At 45.5% G+C, this 5,591-nt stretch overlaps 1 pseudogene; it reads right to left on the reverse strand.

Annotated features, from left to right (window-relative positions):
• Window positions 1–5,070, reverse strand: part of LOC112407312 (60S ribosomal protein L7a-like) — a 38,445-nt pseudogene extending 33,375 nt beyond the window's left edge.
• Between the last annotated feature and the right edge of the window lie 521 nt (window positions 5,071–5,591).

The following is a 5,591-nucleotide window of genomic DNA, read 5'->3' on the forward strand; positions in this document are numbered from 1 at the left end:
TTTTTTTTTGCGGTACGCAGGCCTCTTACTGCTGTGGCCCCTCCCATCGCGGAGCACAGGCTCCGGACGCGCAGGCTCAGCGACCATGGTTCACGGGCCCAGCCGCTCCGCATCATGCGGGATCCTCCCGGACCGGGGCACGAACCCGTGTCCCCTGCATCGGCAGGTGGACTCCCTACCACTGTGCCACCAGGGAAGCCCAAGATAGCATATTTTTAAAGTGGGAAAGTACCAGGTATTGCTCACAGGTCTAGGTAAGGTCTTGAGCCTGTAGCCTTGAAATTAAACTTCAGGCAGGAATATTATGCATATTTTTAGAAATATAGCATTTTATCATAACCAGAGGTCTTCAATCTAGTGGTCCTACTATTGAACTCAGTATCAATATATTTTGAAACAGGACTTATATAAATAGAATATGAAGTCACTGTTACCTCTAACGACTTGAAAGTTTTTCAACAAAAATTCTCGTGGAAGAGATCTTAGAGTGTATTCATTCATTCATTCACTTAGAGTGTATTCATTCATTCATTCATTCAAGCTACAGTTTATTATCCTTTTAAAAAAATATTTACATTCTCTGAGGTAGGCTGATGGTGACCTGAGTATACAGAGATCTTGGGAAGTCTGTAAAATATGAATAAAATTTCTTTGCCATATTCTAAGAACTTAAAAAAAAATTCATGTGAGATAATGTATGGAAAGTAATTGGTAAGTGGTAAAACATGATATGAAATTATTGTGTTTTACCTATTAAAGAAACGAGACATGGAGTGAGCAAAAATTTTGCTGAAAGTCATCATTAGCTAGTAAAGGAGGGACAAAGATGAAGTATAAATTCAGGTAACTGGACACATTACATGCTGGAGTTGATTCAGCAAAACAGTTTCCGGGCTTCGCTGGTGGCGCAGTGGTTGAGAGTCCGCCTGCTGATGCGGGGCACGTGGGTTTGTGCCCCGGTCCGGGAGAGTCCCGCGTGCCGCGGAGCGGCTGGGCCCGTGGGCCGTGGCCGGTGGGCCTGTGCGTCCGGAGCCTGTGCCCCGCGGCGGGAGAGGCCGCAGCGGTGGGGGGCCCGCGTACCGCAAAAAACAAACAAACAAACAAAAAAAAACAGTTTCGTTTTTGTAGCCAGGATGTGCGTGACTGTAAGAAACATCAGTCCAACTAAGGTAAAACGGGGTACTTACTGAGAGTACACAGAGATCTCACAGGATCCAAGGACAGAAAACGAAGTGTTGCTGGGCTCCATTCAAATTGTCCAGAGAACTGGGGAGCCCTCAGGAGCAGGGTGACTCTTCCCTGTGTCAATCTGTCTCTGCTTCTGCGCCAGCTTCCGCCTTTCCTCCATTTTGCCTCCCTTTCTCTGCTTCTTCACCCTGCCAGAGGCACAGCTTGGCCGTTCCTCCTGGACTTACACCATGGCTGGTAAGCTCCAGGACCCACCCTCAATTGACTACACACACTGAAGTCCTTCAGAGAGGAAGGAACTAGCCTGGCTCTTCTGAGAAAACCTGGGCCACTCAAGTCGTTTCTGAGCAAATGATTGGTTCTTGCTGGGTCAGGTGTGTGCTCACCCCTGGTCCAATCAGCTGTGCGTTTCCCCACCCCCATCACCTCCACCGCCCATCCCTAGAAGTCACATTACCTTACACTGTCTTGTGTAGCTATATCTTCCAGAGAGCTGTGGCTGGCAAGGGTGCTAAATTGCCAGGCTGGATGTTATCACATAAAGAGAGAAGCTATTTATAGGGAGACTGTACTTGGAAAGCCTTTATGATGTATTTCATTTATGAAATCTAAGCCCCAAATTTCCTGGTCGAAAAAATTCAATTCAAGGGAACTCCCTGGCAGTCCAGTGGCTAGGACTCCATGCTTCCACGCTGAGGGCCCAGGGTTCAATCCCTGGTCAGGGAACTAATATCCCACAAGCCTTGAAGCACGGCCAAAATAAAAAAAATCAATTCAATTTAATAAATATTGTGTTGGGCTCTGAAGATAAGACATATATGCCCATAAGATATGTCCACAAATAATTATAATACAAGACAATTCTATGAAAGTTTCTTAGAAAACTTTTAAGAAACTGGGGCTTCCCTGGCGGCACAGTGGTTAAGAATCTGCCTGCCAATGCAGGGGACAGGGCTTCGAGCCCTGGTCCAGGAAGATCCCACATGCCGTGGAGCAACTAAGCCCGTGAGCCACAGCTACTGAGCCTGAGCTCTAGAGCCCACGAGCCACAACTACTGAGACCACGCTCCACAACTACTGAAGCCTGCGTGCCTAGAGCCCGTGCTCGGCAACAAGAGAAGCCACTGCAACGAGAAGCCTGCGCAGCGCAACAAAGAGTAGCCCCCGCTCGCTGCAACTAGAGAAAGCCTGTGCTCAGCAACGCAGACCCGATGCAGCCAAAAATAAATAAATGAATGAATACATTTTTTAAAAAAAGAAAACTTTTAAGAAACTTACAAAATTACATGAAAGCTTTATAAAGGATTGTAAGGGTTAAGAACAGGCCTCCCTAAGGTGTGCTAATTTGGCATGTGGATTATTTTGTGCTAAAGGCAATGGAGACCCTGTAGGCTCAAGAGAAACTACTGCCCCTCCCTTAACTACCTGGAAGAGTTAAAATTGGGGATTTTTCCCAGAAAAAGTTATTACCAGAAATAAATTTTATCTAAGCAGCGCCATCTATATGGCAGAGTAAACATCTAATTCCCAGCCATCTGCTCTTCTTATTCTGAAATTGCCTTCCTGTCCTTGGAAATTCCAGGCCCCGATCCCATTCCTTAGCTCAGGATGGCATATATGACTCATTTTATCTTTCTGTCTCTGAACCTCTCATGTATGTAGGGTTTCCATATGCACAGATTAAAATTTGATTTTCTCCTGTTCATCAGTCTTACATCAATTTCATTCTTAGACCAGCCAGAAGAACCTAGAAGGGTAGAGGTAAGCTTTTCTTCCTCCCAGACAGCTTTTTTTTAAATACATAAATTTATTTTATTTATTTATTTACTGGCTGCGTTGGGTCTTCGTTGCTGTGCATGGTCTTTCTCTAGTTGCGGCGAGCGGGGGCCGCTCTTCATTGAGGTGCGCCGGCTTCTCATTGCCGTGGCTTCTCTTGTTGCAGAGCATGGGCTCTAGGCACGCGGGCTTCAGTAGTTGTGGCACACAGGCTCAGTAGTTGTGGCGCACAGGCTTAGTTGCTCCGTGGCATGTGAGATCCTCCCGGACCAGGGCTTGAACCGATATCGCCTACATTGGCAGGCATACTCTTAACCACTGTGCCACCAGGGAAGCCCCCAGACAATTTTAAATCTCCTAGGGGAGTCAGAAAACTTTCACTGAGTAAATGCACTTTGAGATACATCTTGAAGTGTTCATTAAATTTTTATAGAGTGACCAGGAGGACATATGTGAAGCAGTGGGAAAAGGATAAGCAAAAACTTGGAGAAGGGAAACTATGTGTGTGCTCTGTGACAGCAAAAACTACAATGTGGCTAAAGAGCAGGGTGCAGGAGGGAGAAAAAGAAACCAGCACGAATTGACTGGTCTCAAGTATATGCTGGACATTTTCAGATGTCACCTCATTTAATCGTTTCAGCAATCCTTGAGGTGGTGTCTATTGCCCCTATTTTACCAAGTGCACAAAGGCCGAAGCCATTCCCTCCATTGTACCATGGTGAGGATGAGGTGGAGAGGATGCAGAGAGCAGAGGGAGGGAGGTTGCCTGCCAGGTAACGAGCCCACACTCGACTCCGGAGGCACTGGGAGGGAAGTCATGCAAGAATTCAGAGCCAAAAATGGCCTGATTGCCTCTGAATTTTAGAAAAATAATGCTGGTGGTAATGGAAGAATTAAACAGAGTATTCTTTCTCTCTCCTTCATTCATTTAATTCAAAATATATATTGAAAACTTCCTTTGGGACAAGACTGTGGTGTACCAGACCTGTGGGAAAAAATGTCTGGGGCAAGATACAGCTCCAAATCTCACGAAGTTTACAGTTTCTGTGTGTGTGCATATAATGCATAGCTCATATATACTATTTTATTTTATTTTATTTTATTTGGCTGTGCAATGTGGCTTGCAGGATCTTAGTTCCCTGACCAGGGGTTGAACCCGGGACCCCGCAGTGAAAGCACTGTATCCTAACCACTGGACCTCTAGGGAATTCCCATTTGAGCTAATTTTTCTTTGTTTGTTTGGGTTTATTTTTGGCCAAAGAATTTTTATTACTTTTATGTACAGAAAATGCAATTGTGTACACTCACCTGGCCAGTTTGGTAGGCAGCTCTTTGGCCTTTGCCTTTTCCAGCTTGGCAATGTGAGCCCCTGATTTTGGACCAAGGATGTTGCTTCCCCAGTGAAGGCAGAGGTTGTCATATCATCATCGTAATCAGTCCTGATGGCTTCCACTAGCTTAGCCAGAGCCCCTTTGTCTTCCGAGTTGACTTGTGTGAAGGCAATGGTGGTGCAGGTCTTCCTGTGGACCACATGTCCCGCCTGGCCATCCCCTTGATGATTCAGTAGGGATCCCCCATCTTACAGCACAGGGCAGGCAGGAAGACCACCAGCTCAATGGGATCCATGTCATGTACAATTACCACCAGCTGAGCCTTCTTGTTCTCCACCAAGGTGGGGACAGTATTAACCCGTGCTTGAAGGACAGGTGGCCTCTTGGTGGGGACATCCCCTTTGCCCTCAGCTTTCTTCTCAGCTCAGGCCAGCAACCTCTGCTTCTTCTCTTGCTTCATCTCTGGTCTGTACTTGTGAGCCAGCTTAAGCAGGTGAGTAGCTGTTTGGCGGTCCAAGGCCTGGGTGAATTGGTTAAAAGCAGGAGGCACTTTCAGCTGCTTATAGAGGATTTGCCACTGCAGCTGGATATAGCGGGGCCGTTTGACGAAGTAGGTGAGGTCCCTTTTGGGCTGGATGTCCTTTCCAATGCCAAAATTCTTGGGCCTTTTTTCAAACAGAAGATTGATCACCTTCTTGGCCTGCTGCTTCTTCACGGCAGCAGGGGCTGGGGCCACCTTCTTCCCCTGGGCCTTCTTTCCCTTCGGCATCTTGAACGGCTGGCAGAGAGAACTTGATTTGATTTTTATATATGACGTAAAGTAAGGTCCAACTTCATTCTTTGCATGTGGCTATACAGCTTTCCCAGCACTGTTTGTTAAAAAGACTGTCTTTTCCTCATTGAACAGTCTTAGCACCTTTGTTAAAAAGCGTTTGACCGTATATTCAGGGTTTATTTCTGGGCTATTAGCTTCCATTGGTCTATATGTCTGTCCTATGACAGTACCATATTGTTTTGATTACTACACCTTTGTAGTAAGTTTTGAAATTAAGAAGTGTGAGTCTTCCGATTTTGTTCTTTTTCAAGGCTGTTTTGGCTCTTCTCTTGAGATTCCATTTGAATTTTAGGACGGGTTTTTCTATTTCTGCAAAAAAAGCCATTGAGATTTTGATAGCAATCACGTTTGAATCTGCAGATTGGGTAGTATTTACACAACATTTTGAATGCACTAAATGTCACAGAATTTATACTTTAAAATGGTTAATTATACATTTTGTGAATTTCAGCTTGATTTAA

Source organism: Neophocaena asiaeorientalis, unplaced genomic scaffold (genome assembly GCF_003031525.2).
Source record: "Neophocaena asiaeorientalis asiaeorientalis breed wild unplaced genomic scaffold, Neophocaena_asiaeorientalis_V1.1 scaffold29, whole genome shotgun sequence".
Lineage (NCBI taxonomy): Eukaryota > Metazoa > Chordata > Mammalia > Artiodactyla > Phocoenidae > Neophocaena > Neophocaena asiaeorientalis.